This window comes from Schistocerca americana, chromosome 6 (assembly GCF_021461395.2).
Source record: "Schistocerca americana isolate TAMUIC-IGC-003095 chromosome 6, iqSchAmer2.1, whole genome shotgun sequence".
Lineage (NCBI taxonomy): Eukaryota > Metazoa > Arthropoda > Insecta > Orthoptera > Acrididae > Schistocerca > Schistocerca americana.
Window position 1 is genome coordinate 502,740,080 of NC_060124.1, and position 20,431 is coordinate 502,760,510.

Below are 20,431 nucleotides of genomic sequence, written 5' to 3' on the forward strand. Positions count from 1 at the left end.
TGCGAACGAATACTTCGTGATACCAAACATGAATTACTCTTTTGCCACGCCGGCGAAAAGCACGGGTTTTCGAATTTCCATTCGAGCTCCCAGTGGCAGACGCCATCGCGGCTTTCTACCCCTATGGCACTGTACTTGGCAACACTGCCGAATGCTGGGCGCAGTTCCAAATGTAACCCGTTCTTAACGCTGTGCGATAGGTCACCATTGATCAGCATTGCCACGTGCCACCTTACCTGCAAGTGAGCGGGTGCCGCGCACTCGTCACATACGACAGCCGTACCAAGACGTGTTCCGGGTGCGCCAAAGAAGGCCACCTCAGATCTCAGTGTCTCCAGTTGCTGGCCTCTTTCGTGGCACCTCGGACTCCGACTACGGTTTTTCCGATCACCAACGCATCGGTGCTTTCTTCTTCTCCAGCCGACCGTCGTCAGGCGGACTATATACCATTGTACCTTCGCGCTGCTACGGTAACCGCGGGGGTCGACGCAGCCTTGCCCCTGACAACCTGAAGCTACTCTGACGCCACTACCAGCAGCGACGACTTCCAATCCCCTCCCGGCCGATGATATTGACCTCCCGTCGCTTATCGTCCCAGCGACAGCCTTCCTCCCAGACCGACGCAACTCCCTCTCATCTTCCGACATAGAGGGACGGAAATGCAAGCAACTGTCACCTAAAAGGCTCAAGAGGAGGCACCAAACGGCTGTGGACCTAGACAGCTCTCCTCCCCCTGAGGCTCCACAGGCAGGCCGGTCCGACGAGATGATGGCTCTGGCTGTGCCGGATCCTACTCTGCCGGCTCGCCCAGGTGCACCTGAACCAAAGCGTCCAACGGCTACAACTGCCGCCGAGGTGTTCTTCGCTCCTACAGACGAGGTGGAACATAAGAACACCACAACGACGGCGCTCTCGATGGCGGAGAGTGAAGACGTCGACGATGGCCAGCCCCACACGCTGGGGACGGAGATGCCCCAGACGGAGACCTAGTTACGCGGACGATAACGCTGTCAGATGGTGTACGGTACGGCTCGCCGCAGCCTTGCCCCTCTACACCCACCGCTGATGGAGTCGCCTCCACGGCGGGGCCTGACACCAAACAACCGAATAGCAACGATCAACACTAAGAACGTTGGTTCAAATGGCTCTGAGCACTATGGGACTTAACATCTGTGGTCATCAGTCCCCTAGAACTTATAACTACTTAAACCTAACTAACCTAAGCACATCACACACATCCATGCCCGAGGCAGGATTCGAACCTGCGACCGTAGCAGTCTCGCGGTTCCGGACTGAGCGCCTAGAACCGCTAGACCACCGCGCCCGGCAAGAAAGTTGGATCCCGCGTGAAAATTCAACTGCTGTAGGAAATAATATGGGCAATGTACGCCGACACCGCACTAGTACACGTCTACTTGGCCACACATCCGGTCGTCGCGGGATAAAACACTTATCCTTCTCGTGGTGACCACCTGGGACGTGGCGGAGCCATCTTCCCCTGAGAGGGCATTCCGGTGGCTGACATCACATTCCTTTCGTTCGCCAGAGACATTGCAGTGACCGTCATGGTGACACGTATTCTCAATATTTAGCTTCGTCAGGCTGCACTTGCAGACGCGACATAGGAAATCCCCCCTTTATTTCTTGGGCGCTGTGTCCATTACTTGCTTGCGGGTGAATTCAACTGTGTTCTACACCCTAATAGTCAAATGCCCCACTGCAACATCTGTCAAGAACTGCACCCAGTCGTCAGCGACAATTAGGAAGTTCAGCACGGCGACGCAGCTCGAAATACTTACCAGACGGGTCACTTCGTGAGCCAACTTTACATGATTTACGATTCTCGGGAATTTACACATCCAAACTACAGAACTCTCGCCGTTGGCCTTTTCGGACCACTGTGCCTGCACCCACAATACTCACAGTCATGCACCATGGAAGCTGAAACCTTCTATCTCCACGATCTCAATTGTCTTCAAAGTGTTACCGAGACACGGGCCACCGCAGAACTTGCCTACCAACGTACTGTACAACCATGACTTGATGGCTGGAATGTGCCAAACCCGCCATTCGACGTACCTTGATTCAGTATTGCAAGGAAGTAGCTGTGTGGCGCCGGCTCACTACTGACTAATGTTTTTTATTCCATTCTTTGATCACAATATCGGTTCTTTTGACAATGACCGGTTTCAGTCCGTAATGACCATCCTCAGATCTGCTCTACATCATGTCCTAATGTCATAAGTCTGTAATGGCATCGTCAAAACATATAAATATACACAGCACAGCATCGTCACATAGATCTAAAATGCCATTACGGCCTTATTGCATTAGGACATGGTGTAGAGCAGATCTGAGGATGGTCATTACGGACTGAAACCGGTCACCGTCAAAAGAATTGATATTGTTATCGAAAACGTTTGACATTATTGGGTCACTGTTCATATTCGCGACTATGTAGCAGGTGGTGACAGTACTGACTATTTCTACGCCGTTCTCTGCGACCTGGAAGCCCAGCCACCCATCCCTGAAACCCAGAGGGAACTCAGCAGGTGGCCGTGCGGTTCTAGGCGCTACAGTTTGGAACCGCGAGACTGCTACTGTCGCAGGTTCGAATCCTGCCTCGGGCATGGATGTGTGTGATGTCCTTAGGTTAGTTAGGTCTAATTATTTCTAAGTTCTAGGTGACGGATGACCTCAGAAGTTAAGTCGTATAGTGCTCAGAGCCATTTGAACCATTTTTTGAACTCAGCAGGATTAAGGCACAAATTGTAACGTTGACACGCCGTGCAAGGCAGGAGGTGGTGGTGCGGACCTAACGTCAAGATTCGGCGGAACAGGAACACCACAGGATATATCATGCCACCTCCGATAGGAAATACCGACAACGACTCGCCTCCGAGATCTACAGCTGTCGCGCCCAGCACATCACTTGCCAGGCCGAAATCGTCAATGCCTTTGCAGACGACTACCGCACATTGTACCAGAGGACATAACCAACACCCGCGCTGAGTAGTTTGTGTTACTACACGACACTCACGCCCTCGGCGGCGACGGGATGGACGAGCTGATGGAGCTGATTGTAAGTAGGCTTTTTATGTTTTCTTATTGGCAACGTTACATAGCGCTCTGTATGAAAATCACTGGCTGTGCTGTGTGCAGTCTGTGGCTAGTTTGCATTGTTGTCTGCCATTGTAGTGTTGGGCAGCGGCAGCTGGATGTGAACAGCGCGTAGCATTGCGCAGTTGGAGGTGAGCCGCCAGCAGTGGTGGATGTGGGGAGAGAAATGGCGGAGTTATGATATTTGTAAGAATGGATGTTATGAACTCCTATATATATTATGACTATTAAGGTAAATACATTGTTTGTTCTCTATTAAAATCTTTCATTTGCTAACTACGCCTATCAGTAGTTAGTGCCTTCTGTAGTTTGAATCTTTTATTTAGCTGGCAGTAGTGGTGCTCGCTATATTGCAGTAGTTCGAGTAACCAAGATTTTTGTGAAGTAAATGATTTGTGAAACGTATAGGTTAATATTAGACAGGGCCATTCCTTTGTAGGGATTATTGAAAGTCAGATTGCGTTGCGCTAAAAATATTGTGTGTCAGTTAAAGCACAGTCCTGTACAATTTTTCTAAGGGGACGTTTCATGATTACGTGCGACGAAGTCCACGATGCAATCAACAAAGGTGCTTTGAATAATAATTAAGAAAAATCCGCCTCGATTGCACAAACTACCTGGTTTTTACCTAGGTTTCAGCGTGGGTAGCCGCGCCTTCTTCAGAACAAATATAAAATAGCTTGCCGAAATGGGCAATGTCAAAGGTTACAGCGGCTACAGCGGCAAGACCCAATAAAAAAATTTTACAAATATGCAGTACATATGTACCAAGTCAATAAACACACGCAGGGTTGAGATAAGTAATATTATTAACTTGCACGTATGTACCCCGTATTTGTAAAAAAATTTTATGGGGTCTTGCGCTGTAGGTGTTGATTTTAGCCTTTCACTATGCCCATTTAGGCAAGCTGTTTTATATTTGTTCTGAAGAAGGCGCGGTTACCCACGCTGAAACCTAGGTAAACACCAGGTAGTTTGTGCAGTCGAGGCGGATTTTTCATAACAATTTCGATACTTACGATTGCTGACGCGCTGCAATGATGAAGGGTCTTTGAATAAGTCACTTGGTGTCTACGGATTGCCAATAGAACCTTATCGCGCCTTCCTTGAGCTAATAGTGTCGCAGTGGAGGAACTGATGATGGGCAACGCCGTACCGCCATCCTTTCTCACGTAAATTATTATACCCACTCACAAACAGACACCGGAAGTGACGACAACACATTACCACCCTCTAACTGTGCTTCACGAATTTTTGCACCACTCCTGGCGTCAGGTTGCCTAAGGATACTGCGTAGCGTTCCATCCGCAGAACAGACACTCCGGGTGGCTCAGTTAATGTATAAACGGCCAGTGGGGAATTCCGTGACTTAATCGCATTGGCAGCGGCGTTCAGACTTCGAGCCGCTGTGATTGCCATTGATTTTCACAGCGCATTCGACAAGGTGTGGAATCGTTATCTGGCGACTGTAAGGCAGCGCCGAATCCCTGATTCAGCTCAATGGCCGTGTGGTGGGCCCAGTGACCATCCGTCGTTCCATAAGGTAGCGTTGCCGACTTTCGACACTACTCTATGCCATAACCCTGGAGCCACTCATCGGAAGCCCGACGACCCAACTTTCTGGTCTCACTTTGCAGCAGCACACTTATAGGTGTCGCGCGTATGCAGACGACCTACTCCTCTTTGTCCGTCCATGGATTGATAGATGGTACTTGATTTGATATCAACGTACAGAACAGCAGCGGGCAGTAACATTAATGCGGCTAAATCCTCGGCGGTGTCCATTGGACGCAGCCTCTCACACATCGACTTAGCACCCCTCCCGTGCATACAGAAATTACGATACCTTGGTATCATTTTCACCTCCATCGTGAGCCGCTCCACTGCCATCAATTTTCGGCGTACTCTCCAAATCTGCACGGTAGTGCGACAAAATCTCCTCCTCCAACTCAGTTCTTGCCGTGTACAATACCTCAATCAATATGTGGCGAACAGGGTGGTCCACATCGGGCAGGTACTCCCTCTGCCATCAACTACTGGACGCAGCCTCCAGGGCGCGTTCGGATACATTATTACGGCCGGTACGCTCTCTGATGTCCGTTACAAAACGCTCAACCTCGACTTTGTCAGTGTGCGACTCCGAGCAGTATTCTAGTATATTTCCACCATGCACAAGCAGTGAAATGGCGCGCCTCCCTCACGCGCAGATTACTGGACATTCTTATGCCCGCGATCATACCCCGTCAATACCAGAAGGCATCATGTACCGTCTGACGCACATTTCTGATTTTATCATTTACTTCAGTTATTCTCACACTCACTTACAGAGCACGCGCCTCCCTCGAACCAAAGATTTCTGCACCCCACTGCTTCGTTACATACCCAGCAACAAAGTCGAAACTCAAACGTCCATCAACCCAGTGGCCCACTGTCTGACATGTCCACAAGCGTTTCCTTCCCTCCGACGTCAGGGCAGCGTGGTAACAGGTCGCATATGGATAATACGCCACAAATAAAAGTCTTCACGCAAACGCATTGTCGGACACTACGGTTTATTCAATAGTCTTTCTGTTGTGTTTATGCTGTACAAATAATGACGTTTTGTTTACTTTAAAAAAACTGGCGGGTAGCGGCTCAGGGACGGGAAGGGGGAAGCATCATGGCCAGCCCTCGGAGTTCGACACCTGACGACCCTGTCTCCACCTGCTCGAAGTTGACACTCTGGTCCCTTCAAAATATACTTTCACAAGCGAGGGGTATCTGGATCGAATCCTGTTGCCAGTACTGCTTTTGTTTGTCATTCACTTTTAAACTTTACAAGATGGAAATAAAAAAACTGAATTGGTAGAAAAAAAATAAAAAAAGAAAGCATCTTTGACTAGTAATCAAAACGACCTCAATCCCAGGTTCGTAATTTGAGACTGTTTAAATTTGGAAAAAAAAATCATCAGTAATGGCGGTCGATGACTACAGGAATAAGAAGTCACCCTTGTTCTGCAAAAGGCCTTGTCGAAGGGGGGGGGGGGGGGGGGGCAACAGATATTCATGGCTCTCTCTTGTCCTTGGGGTGGGAAAGAGGTGAAAGAATCACCAATGCTCAATGACGTAAGGATGCAAAAGGCAATGGGAACTACTGCATTAATGACACGTAATGTTTATCCATGGGACATGTGGCCTGTAAACGAAAAAAGTGTCATGATGATCTCTCCATAGTCAAATGGTTCAAATGGTTCTGAGCACTATGCGACTTAACTTCTGAGGTCATCAGTCGCCTACAACTTAGAACTAATTAAACCTAACTAACCTAAGGACATCACACACATCCACGCCCGAGGCAGGATTCGAACCTGCGACCGGAGCGGTCACTCGGCTCCAGACTTTAGCGCCTAGAACCACACGGCACCCGATTAGTCCCTCATTTGTATCTCTGGGACGGAACTGTCGAGGGGGAGGAGACCGTGAGAAAAAGGCTGAATAACCAACGATAGGATAACGTTCTACGACTTGGTGAGTGTGAAGTCAGAAATTTGAACGTGGTAGGGGATGCTATAATATCCTAAAATGGAGATGTTTAGGTTCAACTTAGGTATAGTGGGCGTCAGTGAAGTGAAATGGAAAGAAGAAAGGAATTTCCGGTCAGACGAGTATAAGGTAATATCAACAGCAGAAAAAAGTCATATAGCGGGTGAAGGATTCTTTATGAATAGGAAAGTATTGCAGAGATCGAGTTACTGTGAGCAGTTCAGTGATAGGGTTATTCTCATTCGGAATCGACAGCAAATTCAGTTCGTTAAGCGAGATCAGAATATAATAGTCATAGGGGATTGGAATACGATGGTAGGAAAGGGAATGGAAGAAAAGGTTACGGGAGGATATGGGCTTGGTAGTAGGAATGGGAAAGGAGAAAGAATGTTAGTAATACCGAATACTCTACGCAAGAATCACAGTAGGAGGAAGTATATTTGGATAAGGCCTGGTAATGCGGGAAGATTTCAGTTGGAGTACATCACAGTCTGGCAGAGATTCCGAAATCAGATATTGCATTGTACGATGTACTCAGGGGCAGATATAGACCTAGATCGCAATTTAGTAATGATGAAGAGTAGGAAGAATCAATGCGCAAAGAAGTGAGATACGGAAGCACTAAGGAATGAAGGGCCATGCTCGTAGTTTCTGGGGCAGTAGATTCTGCGATAATGAACAGGTCAGTAGGAGGCTCAGTTGAAGAGGAATGGCAACTCTAAAATGCGCAGTCACAGAAGTTGGAAAGAAAACCGTAGGTACAAGGAAGGCAACTGCGTAGAAACCATGGACATGAAATACTGCACTTGATCAATGAAACAAGGATATACAAAAATGTTCAGGTAAATGCAGAAGTACAGAAAAACAAGTAACGTATCAACGAAATAAGCAAGAAGTGCAAGGAAGCTAAGGCAAAATGGCTGTATGGAAAATGATGAAACCGAAAAAAGAAAAACATTGCCGGGAGTACTGACTCCATTCATAAGTGTGAAAACAACCTTTGGTAAAATTTAAAGCAATGGCCGTAATATTAAGAGTGCAATGGGAATTCTATTGCTAAATGCAGAGGAGCAAGCAGATAGGTGGAATGAATATACTGAAGGCATCTACAAAGAGGAAAACTTGCGACTTGGGTGATGACGTGACAGAAGGAGAAACAGGAGTCGACAGGGAAGACATACGGGATCCAGTATTTGAATAAGGGCTTTGGAAGACGTAAGATCAAATAAGGCAGAAGACATAGATGACAGTCCATCGGAATTTATAAAAGCATTGAGAGAAATGCATGAGATTGCTCCACACCATCAGAGATTCGGAACATCAACCACACAATTCCGAAGTTATCAAAAGCAACAAGTGCGAGAATTATCGCACGATCAGGTTAGTAGCTTATGCATCCAAGTTGCTGATGAGAGTAATATATAGAAGAATACTAAAGAAAATTGAGGATCAATTTGACTTTAGGGAAGGTAAAGGCACCAGAGAGGCACTTTTCACCTGAAGGTCCATAATGGAAGCAAGATTGAAGAAAACTTGAGACGCGTCATTGGATCTGTCGACCTGGAAATAGCGTTCGATAGCGGAGAGTGGTGCAACATGTTCGAAATTCTGAGTTAAACAGGAGTAAGCTGTAGAGAAAGACGGATAATATACAACATATATAAGAACCAAGAGGAACTTTAAGAGTCGTAATACAGAACAAAGTTTCCGGGTTAAGAAGGATTTAAATCAAGTATGTAGTCTTTCGCCTCTATTGTTCAATGTATATATTGAAGAAGCAATTCAGAGTAAAGGAATATCCATTACAAGATTCGCTGAAGACACTGCCATCTTCGGTGAAAGTGAATAAGAATTACAGCATGTGTTGAATGGAATGAACCATCTAATGAGTACAGACTATAGATTTATAGTAAATCGAAGGAAGCGAAGGTATTGAGAAGTAACAGAAATGAGAAAATCGAGAAACTTATCAGAATTTGGGATCACGAAGTCGACGGAGTAAAGGAATTCTGCTACCTAGGCTCCACCACGGACGGAGGAAGAAGAACATCAAAAGCAAACTGACACTGACAAAACGGGTATTCCTGGCCAAGAGGAATCCGCTTGTACAAAACAGAAGAAGAAATTTCAGAGAATCAACGTTTGGAGCCTAGCATTGTATGGTAGTGAGAATGGACTTTGGGAAAACCGGAACAGAAGAGAATCGGAACCTTTGAGATGTGGTGCTACAGAAGAATGTTGAAAATTAGGTGGAATGATGAGATTCCCCCTGTAGAATCGGCGAGAAAAGAAACCGACAAAAAGAAGGGACAGGATGATAGGACATTTGTTAAGACATCAGGAATTAACTGTCATGGTACTACACTCCTGGAAATGGAAAAAAGAACACATTGACACCGGTGTGTCAGACCCACCATACTTGCTCCGGACACTGCGAGAGGGCTGTACAAGCAATGATCACACGCACGGCACAGCGGACACACCAGGAACCGCGGTGTTGGCCGTCGAATGGCGCTAGCTGCGCAGCATTTGTGCACCGCCGCCGTCAGTGTCAGCCAGTTTGCCGTGGCATACGGAGCTCCATCGCAGTCTTTAACACTGGTAGCATGCCGCGACAGTGTGGACGTGAACCGTATGTGCAGTTGACGGACTTTGAGCGAGGGCGCATAGTGGGCATGCGGGAGGCCGGGTGGACATATCGCCGAATTGCTCAACACGTGGGGCGTGAGGTCTCCACAGTACATCGATGTTGTCGCCAGTGGTCGGCGGAAGGTGCACGTGCCCGTCGACCTGGGACCGGACCGCAGCGACGCACGGATGCACGCCAAGACCGTAGGATCCTACGCAGTGCCGTAGGGGACCGCACCGCCACTTCCCAGCAAATTAGGGACACTGTTGCTCTTGGGGTATCGGCGAGGACCATTCGCAACCGTCTCCATGAAGCTGGGCTACGGTCCCGCACACCGTTAGGCCGTCTTCTGCTCACGCCCCAACATCGTGCAGCCCGCCTCCAGTGGTGTCGCGACAGGCGTGAATGGTGGGACGAATGGAGACGTGTCGTCTTCAGCGATGAAAGTCGCTTCTGCCTTGGTGCCAATGATGGTCGTATGCGTGTTTGGCGCCGTGCAGGTGAGCGCCACAATCAGGACTGCATACGACCGAGGCACACAGGGCCAACACCCGGCATCATGGTGTGGGGAGCGATCTCCTACACTGGCCGTACACCACTGGTGATCGTCGAGGGGACACTGAATAGTGCACGGTACATCCAAACCGTCATCCAATCCATCGTTCTACCATTCCTAGACCGGCAAGGGAACTTGCTGTTCCAACAGGACAATGCACGTCCGCATGTATCCCGTGCCACCCAACGTGCTCTAGAAGGTGTAAGTCAACTACCCTGGCCAGCAAGATCTCCGGATCTGTCCCCCATTGAGCATATTTGGGACTGGATGAAGCGTCGTCTCACGCGGTCTGCACGTCCAGCACGAACGCTGGTCCAACTGAGGCGCCAGGTGGAAATGGCATGGCAAGCCGTTCCACAGGACTACATCCAGCATCTCTACGATCGTCTCCATGGGAGAACAGCAGCCTGCATTGCTGCGAAAGGTGGATATACACTGTACTAGTGCCGACATTGTGCATGCTCTGTTGCCTGTGTCTATGTGCCTGTGGTTCTGTCAGTGTGATCATGTGATGTATCTGACCCCAGGAATGTGTCAATAAAGTTTCCCCTTCCTGGGACAATGAATTCACGGTGTTCTTATTTCAATTTCCAGGAGTGTAGAAGGATCTGTAGAGGGTAAAAACTGTTAGAGGAAGACAGAGATTGGGAAACGTACAGCAAGTAAGTGAGGACGTAGGTTGCAAGTGCTAGTCTGAGATGGCACTTGAGAAGAATTCGCAGACTAGTCAGAAGACTGTTGACTCAAAGAAAAGGTGAAGAATGGTACGGATGACAGATTTAGTTCTGAGTGATACAAGATGAATATTGACAATATGAATGGAAATTAAGTAATATTGTCAATAATTTGGGTGCCTGGCGACTGTCACCTAGCATTGTAACGAGTGTAATGCCCTCTGAGGTACTTATTCATTCATCATTTACTGCAGTGTAACTTCGTCTTAAATACTTTTGCCAGCTGCTATTTGCACCTGGAAATCAACAACATTGTGGATACTGTTCTCATCTGAATGACTTTCAATTTGCACCCAACTTACTGTACTTGTTCCTGTTGTGTCCATGTGATAGATATATTGATCTCCAACTCTCACATGAAGGTCTTTGAGCACGCGTTCCTTTCTGGCGACACAGTGTGAACTTTGCGTACTCGTTGTCTCAACGTGCTGCGTTGTTGTTACCATCGCAGCTTACTCTCTTTTCCTGAGCACACTGCGATTCGACTTTGGATTTAATCCTCCCTCTCCCGAGAGATGGGGCCCCTCCACGTCCGCACCAACGTGGTGACCAAACCAAAAGTTCTACTGTCACATCCGTAAACATGTTAGTTATCTAGTAAGTGGATCACAGGATGCTGGGCTGTGATGTTGTACGTGCGTCTGGGTAAGGCTACGCATTAACACTACGTTTGGTGAAATTAATGGTCATAATTACGTTAACTAATTGGGTAAAATTCCTCATTTTACCCGCGACTTCTGTCGAACTGACTTGGATTACATTTTCATTGCCTTTATAAAAGGTTACTACATTCAAAATATTACACATGTTTCCATAATCAATGGATGAATATGTGCTTCCTGAAGTGAATGTTCAATACCGTGGTGTTCACTAACTTCGTTCTGATAGCTTGATTAATTTTAGTGCGTATTGTTGCCTTGCTAACTTCACTTACATCCATTTCATCCGCATTAAATGATTCTACATTAACAGTCTCATTGTCAGGCAATGACATAGTACTATTGTGCTGACGTTCCTCATATCTATGAAAAAGTTCACTTCAACTACTCTGTACATTAACCAATTCATTAGTAATTTCAGAATATAACCGATAACTATTAACTGAATGTGCTTCGAATTGTTTGTCAGAGCAGCTCATTACACAGTGAACGTTGATTTGTTCCTGCAGTCTTTCCACTTCTTTTTCCTGACTTTCAGCGATGTTTTCGCCAAACTCCTTCGTTTCTGCCCGTATTTCTTCCCATTTTTCTATTCCTGATAGTTTTCGATCACCTCATGTGAAATGTTCTTAGCTGACATCGCCTTCCATTTATCTACTTTTGCATTAGCACCACTAACTTCCACAATTTATCCTCGCAGGACAGCTGCAGCATTCACCAATTTTATTTCACTATCACTACAGCCTCTTCTGATGCTCCTAACACCAGTGAATTGAACAAGTCTCTGGACTTTCCGCCGTCCTCTTTAAAACATTCTTCACCTTCGCTTCTTTTAGACCACGCTCTTCTATACTTTCTAATTTTAACATTGCCTCTAACGGCAAAAAAGGGATTCGACCCTACATCAAGTGATTATACATTAGCCTTATTGTTCCGTCACAACTTTTATTATTGCGTCCGCGTAAGTCTGCTTCTACCCAATTCCGTGTTCCTGTTGCTAAAGTCGTCAATTCAAATTTACGGTAACTCATAATGTTTACGAAATTCTTGCTTCACTACGTCCTTCTGTGGTTCAACCATAACATCACAATCAAACAATTTCTTCACCTTCATGTCTTTCTAACATACACTTTATCGTATATTTCAGTCTAATGATTGACTCTTGTGCCAACTCTTCGTTTGGTTCTGCCACAAAAACTTTATTATTATCTGCCATTTTTGCAGTATTATGATATTACTTCAATTATTACAGCACTTCGACAATATAGTAGCGACTACAAATAAATTCTGTCAGCTCAGTCCGACAACTTTCTCTGCTAACCACTACATTCATTAAACTGCGCAGTACAAGCGTAACAGTCTAATCTGCTTTATTCCACGTGCTGCCACAGAGAAGCTCAGCCGATCTGCCAGCTCCTGAAGCTAGTGTGATGTATTGCTTCCAGGACAAATGAATCATGTGTTCCGGCGCTTTTGCTAATGCGTCTCGTTGTCACAGATGATGAATCTCACACCTGTTGTTGTCGGCTGCTTCTGATTTAGTCCCACTGCGCTTCTAACCACGTTGGGTTGTCTCGTAGCATGACGAAATCTTAAAATCAGCACTCACGTAATCCAAGAACCTCGCACACTAAAATTATTCCAGCATAGTTTAATGTATTCTGACACAAACTGAGCACTGAGCTTCTACATACACTGTGCTCCAGATGACGTAACTAACAATTCGAGGCACTAGTTTCCATAGTACAAACACAACTCATGCGCAGTTTACACACAGTTCGAGTACATTTCAAATATTATTCTAACGCAATCAAATACAGTTCTAACACACTTTACTTTTGCAGTTTTTGAAGTCACCTCCTTCACTTCCTAAAAAAACTTCCTTCAAATGACGTAAACTTCATCTATATCCACACAAGGGATCCCATATGTGTTTGTACGAGCAAAAGTTTAGACAGGAGATGTTCCCTTGAGTGATCGAATAAGAGCGAAATTAGGGCTTGTGTGGAATCCCGTCAAGTCCAGCTCTAACTCATCTGTCTATACAATGTGACGATTTCAGTCTGCTTTCAAATCAACATTCAATCTCCACAATAACTCCGCCTTCATTTTCCCTCCTCCGTGTTACCACGTACGATATGTAACTGTTTCGATTTGTACTGAAAACGCAAGGGGCATAGACGTGTTCTGCGGCTTCAAGGTAGAATATTGATATTCTGAAACACTCCACTAAATTGAGATCGTCTTTACTCGGCGTCCTTATCCCAGCGCAATTGTAGTGTTCGGGTCCCGAGGTCACTGTTCTTGAGGTGAGGGATTAAGATAAAGCTGTCACTTCTACTAAATGATCGGATAACTTCCAAATTTGGGATGCCAACACCTTTACTTTCATCAAAAAATATTGAGCAGATAAAGCTATACTCTGCTAATAAGTGTTTTGCATATACGCACGTGTATTGCCAATGTTTGTGACTGATACTAACAGTCACAAGATGAAAATGGTTCAAATGGCTCTGAGCACTATGGCACTTAACATCTGAGGTCATCAGCCCCCTAGAACTTAGAACTACTTAAATCTAACTAACCTAAGGACACCACATTCATCCATGCCCGATGCAAGATTGGAACCTGCGACCGTAGCAGTCGCGCGGTTCCGGACTGAAGCGCCTAGAACCGCTATGCCACAGCTGCCGGCCTCAGTCACAAGTCTAATACATTAAAGTATCTTGAAGAAATTATGTTCAGATATATAATAGACACTGAAACGTCTCACTGGTGGTAGTATGAATTCATGGAAGAGCCAAGCCCGAGATTCAACACCACTTGTCGATTACAAGATCTAGGTTTATTTCGTGAAAAAAATTGAAATTTTCTTTTCAAATGGTTCAAATGGCTCTGAAAACTATGGGACTTAACTTCTTAGGTCATCAGTCCCCTAGAACTTAGAACTACTTAAACTTAGCTAACCTAAGGACATCACACACAGCCATGCCCAAGGCAGGATTCGAACATGCGACCATAGCGGTTGCAGACTGTAGCGCCTAGAACCGCTCGGCCACCCGGGCCAGCCAAAATTTTCCTTTACAATGGAATGAAGAGAAAAGTCAGATAACAACAACCAACTATCACAGAGCGTCAGAAGAGTTTAAAAAACGTTTTAAAATATATCCACTTAAAAACGTATACGAAAAGATCAAGATCTATAATCTCAGAGTGGAAGAAGGCTTAGAATTTACTTTAAAATTCTCTCTCAAAAAAATCAACAACCACCAAGTGCCGGAAGGCTTAGAAACTGCCTTGAAATTTGTGAGTGTTACAACAATGTCAAAATCAGTACAGAGCCCCAGAAAGCTTAGAAATACCGCCTTTAAAAAAACTGTAAAAAATGCTCTTTAATAGATACTGATCAATATATTTTACAATTTTTCCAAAACAATTTAAGAGAGTAAGTGCTCCGCTTCAAAACCAGTAGGCCGCAGTGACGGCTACTAGGTACACAACAAATGTAACGACAGTGGCAGTCAGCAGGTCTATACGGGCTTCAACGTTTGGTATATTGAAAACAATTGAACTGAACTTGCAATATACTTTAACTTGGTAAAATTTAGTAACTGTCTGATAGCTTGTTACCTTCCTATTTGCACAATTTTGAGGCTTGATTGCGGGAGACGAAAGCAGGTAAGGGAAAAATTAACGAGGAAAGGAAAATTAAGAAGATCCCCGCGGCAGAGCGTCGCAATAAGCGTAAGAACTTTAGTGACCGACGACCCGCAACTGCAACTAGGCGCGGAACAGCTGTCCCAATGTGGTCCTCGTACCGACCTCCGACCAGAACCACTCCCGCTTCCTCTCCCGTCGTCAAGTCTCCCAGCTGGTGAGGCACACAAGAAAAATTTGTTGGCCGGTCGGGCAACCAGGAGCTGGATCAGTAAACAATAAGACTAATTCGCCCAGCCTCCAAAACTGACAAACTGATATTAGTGTTAGATCCACATAGGCAGCAACCCACGTGAAACATAAAAATGATTTACCATTTGAATCTTCTGCAAATTTGTTGTTTTTTTTTTAAAAAAAAAAAAGAATACAAACAAATAAGCTTATAACACTTAAGCCCATATATATATATATATATATATATATATATATATATATATGTGTGTGTGTGTGTGTGTGTGTGTGTGTGTGTGTGTGTGTATGGCGCTACCGTGGCCAAACTGCGAACTATGGCACAGTATACTGAATGTCGGGTGAATAATGCAATTGGAGGAGGAGGATATTAGTGTTTAACGTCCCGTCGACAACGAGGTCATTAGAGACGGAGCGCAAGCTCGGGTGAGTGAAGGATGGGGAAGGAAATCGGCCGTGCCCTTTCAAAGAAACCATCCCAGCATTTGCCTGAAGCGATTTAGGGAAATCACGGAAAACCTAAATCAGGATGGCCGGGGACGGGATTGAACCGTCGTCCTCCCGAATGCGAGTCCAGTGTGCTAACCACTGCGCCACCTCGCTCGGTGTGAGTAATGCAATTGTGAAGAGTTCCCTAAAGGGATTTTAAGACCATTCCGGCTCCCTCCATCAGAAAGTGTGGCAGGTAGGATACATTGTGTAAGAAAAGAGCTTAATTTGGCGTAATGAAAGAAATGGTGCACATTTTGTATTGATTTGATGCGTCCTTCTCCAATCATTCTAAATAAATGGGAGTTCTTCCCCAATTTTAATTTTTCTCTATTTCAGCGCCATCTTTCAATGGTTTAAAAATATGTTTCAGACAAAACTTGATTACTTTTTTTATGGAGAATCCGAATCTGCAATAAAAAGTGGGGGTGTCCATTTAAGATTTAAAAGTTGCCCCCCCCCGCCCCCCCCCCCCCCCAAGGGGTCGGGGGCTGGGGGGTCACATGTAGTATAATTTCATGACCCCCTTTGAGAATACGAACTTTTCTTACCCACTTTTTTTAACCGATATATAGTTTTTGAGATAATCTGATCCAAAACGTCAGATGGACCACACTATATATATATATATATATATATATATATATATATATATATATAGAGAGAGAGAGAGAGAGAGAGAGAGAGAGAGAGAGAGAGAGGTACAAACATTTAAACAAGAGGGTGATAAACACAAGATTAATCCAAGGTAATTACAGCAAGTAGCCTCCAAGAATCCAGTACTCACACAGGTATATGATTGACTGCTCATTCAAGAATTTCGCTAGATACTAATACAGCACCTTACGAATATAGGACATTCATCAACAGTCCAAAGTGTCTGCTACACGACAGCCTTCTCCCTGTGCGGCTAGGGGTAACGGACACTCCTTTGAATGGTCGATGTAATTCTAAAACACAATTAAAAAAAAGAGAGTTTAACAACTCGGCGCAATAATTGCCCTGTCGGTCCCAGTAGGACATCTTCGCAGATCCACTTAAAAACGATGCCACAAGCAACTCAAACAATACCAAATGCCGTCACTGAAAACTGTTCAGAAACCGAGTATGATGTATTATCCAACTGATGACGAGGATGATGTATTTCATTGTGCGGCAGGAGCAGTCGAGTTTGATAATTCTCAGTCAGATGTATATGATGAGAGAAATTTTGAGCTAGGTAAAGACTTAGAGACAATATGGAGCAAGAAACCCATCCATTCAAAATTTTCTAGGACACCAGCGTCAAATATTATTACTCATCTCCCTGGTCCACGTGGGGAAGCAAGGGGGGTCACTAGTGAATTGGAAATATTTTTATAATTTATAGATTCGAAAATTGTAGAAAAAAGTGTTTTGTACACAAATGTTGAAATCGAGAAATCTAGGCAATACGGTCCAGTGGTTTCATTCACCAACAGAGAGCGTTGAAATAAAAGGGTTGATGGGCCTTCTCTTCATGAGTGGTGTCCTAAAAAACTATGCTCAGTGTAGATGAGATGTTCTCAGCAACCTATGGACCTCCGGTATTCCGTTGCACTACGTGCAAGAAAAGGTTTGCATTTCTTCTAGAAAACCTCCGCTTCGATGATAAAGCCACCAGAGAGGCTAGATAAAGGAACGACAAATTTGCGGATTTCAGAGAAGTGTGGGACATGTTTGAATCTAACAGCGAAAAAAAATATAGTCCCTCTGAATATGTCACAGTAGACGAGACTCTACTGAGATTTCGGGGTGCCTGTCCATTCAAAACTTATATCCCATCGAAACCCGACAATTATGGGTTGAAAATAATGTCACTATGCGACGCAAGGACATTCTATTTTTTACGTGGCATTCCATACACTGGCAAGGACAACAGAATAAAGAGGAGACCTGGAGATTTGCCTTTACCTGCCCAGTATGTTTTGCGCCTGACGGAATATATCAGGGGTTCAAATAGAAACATTACAGCGGACAATTGGTTCTCCTCACTGCAGGTGACTGACGCCCTCCTCCAATAGGAACTCTCATTTGTAGGTACGTTGAGGAGTAACAAAGCGCAAATACCACCATCAGTGCCGCTTTCCGCTCCAGTAGGCTCTTCAACATTTATGTATCAGGACGACAAAACTTTGGTGTCATTTACCCCAAAGAAAAATAAAAAAGTTTTACTGATATCGCCTATGCACTTCTCAGGAGAGAGAAATGAAAAATCAAATAAGCCTGAAATTGTGGAGTTCTACAATCTAACTAAAGGAGAGGTCGATGTATTAGATATGCTTTGCCACAGCAGGACCACAAAAAGAAAATCGAGAAGATGGCCCATGAGTTACTTTTATGCTATTTTAGACGTCGCTGCTATAAATAGTTTTATCATTTACAAAAGCAATAGCAAAATAGGCAGCTTTCCAAATGACGCGAGAATATCATTTCTCAAAAATCTTGCGCTCTCTTTGACAAAACCTCTTATGAAAAAGAGGTTGAACAACACACATATTCCCCGTGAGCTTTTAGAAAAAGAACCAATCGAATTAGACAAGCCTACCCAAACACAGCCACTAAAGAAAAGATTGTGATTTTTGTGACAGATCAAAAGATAGGAAGGGGAATGCTTTTTGTAGTAAGTGTAATCGTTCTATATGTGGGGAGCACAAAGTTATTATATGCCCTGGCTGTAAACAAACTGAGATGTGATAAATTGTGCCAAATATGTATTTTTAGGGCTATATGTGATCGTTTCCAGGATAAAATTATACATTTATTATTTATTCCTATTACATTATGCGTACAAAGACATTTATTATTGAGAACTTTTTATTTCGAAACTGCTGAGACTATAACTATTTTCTATAATTAGTAAAAGATGTTTCTCATTTAGTTCATATCTTTAGAATTTCTAAAGCACTCAAGTTCCTAGTTCATGACTAAATCAATTGATTTTTACTATGTTTTCAATAATTTTATAGAGAATATTTCTATTAAGGTATTTTTCGTAATCAAGTTCCTATTTTTTCCAAAAGTACTTTATATTCTTACTTATTGACTATAAAAATAAAAAATCTTTGTTATAACAAATATTATATGAGTTTAATTGATAATAAAACTTTTTCCCATTATTCATTTTATATTTTACCCCGAAAAATCGATATTTGGAGGGTGGGGTCTGATCCAACCCCACATTACCGTTTATGTCAGGAAACTTCACCTTACCGTTAGAGGGTTAAGTAATCAGATCCCAGAGGTGGCCAGAAGAACCAATACACGACGTCTGTTGAGACGACCGACCGACAAACCAACGGTCGTTCCCGATGAAATCGCAGGTAATGCAAAAGGTTGCAAAATAGACGCCAACTGACACCTTGTTACCTAGAGGCCACTTCGGCGGACGGCAACACAATGTGCGGCGGCAGCAACACTCTTTCGATGGAAAATCAATAACCATCAGCCTCTTGCGGAACTCGGCCTTTGGTCATTTCGCGCACAATCGGCCAACCGCCGTCCAGACCGCTTCAGCTCGGAACCCCATCTTCCTCCCAGCGCTGTCCAAACGGAGTCGCACGCCGCCCAACGGCCGCGGCGCGACTGCAGCACCACCAGACGACCAGAGGAAAAACCAAGCAGAGGAAGTCGGCCGAAAGAGAAACCGATACGAGCCAACACGACTAACACACTTTTATTCTGGTCTTCTCTGCTTTCCACGCAGAGTCGCGGTATTTGAATACAATTTCATACGGCGCTCATTCGAGATCTCAATTGTGCAGCTTGTAATTCGAACCATACCCGAATCACTTCCTTTCGCAGAGCAGTTTTTTTCAGCAGAGGGAGATACAAGAAGAGCTTTGTCTCAAAAACTTATTCTAATGTTAATAGAAATTATTATAAAGTGAGATCTGAAGCAAGTGTTATATAACTTGCTACTGAGTGTGTATGTGGCGTGGTAGACAAATATTTGAAACGTCCCCTTTGAACAATTATACAAGACTGTGCTTAAACTGACATACAATATTTTTAGCGCAACGCAATCTGACTTTCAAAAATCCCTGCAAAAGAATGGCCCTGAGTAACATTAAACTATATCTTTCAGAAATCACTTACCTCACAAAAATCTTCATTACTCGAACTACTGCAGTACAGCGAGCGCCACTACTGCCAGCTAAATAAAAGATTCAAACTACGAAAGCACTAACTACTGATAGGGATAGTTAGCAAATGAAAGATATTAATAAAGAACAAACAATGTATTTACCTTAGTATCATCAAAAGTCATAATATATATAGCAGTTCATGACAAATTACAAAACTCCGCCATCTCTCTCCCCACATCCACCACTGCTGGTGGCTCACCTCCAACTGCGCAACGCTACGCGCTGTTCACATCCAGCTGCCGCTGCCCAACACTAAAATGGCAGACAACAATGCAAACTAGCCACAGACTGCACACAGCAGAGCCTGTGATTTTCATACAGAGCGCTACGTAACGTTGCCAACAAAAAAGCATAAACAGCCTACTTACATATTATTTAGACCTTATCAAATATTATTAAATGAAATTTAGAATTTGGCTCACTGGCTGATGTGGCGGTAGTCAGTCAGATTATCTTACTACTGTACCGTCTGTCGTCTCTTCTCGCCGCTTTTCTTATGTCGTGCCTCATGTATTGCACCAAACTATGGAGTGAATCTTGGAATCTTACGGCTCCAATGCCAGAAATGTCGCACTTCTCGAGCTGGTAAAATCTAACGCCCTTGGAAACCGCAGAATATACTAACTTGACGACGAAGCACCTTTCTTGCC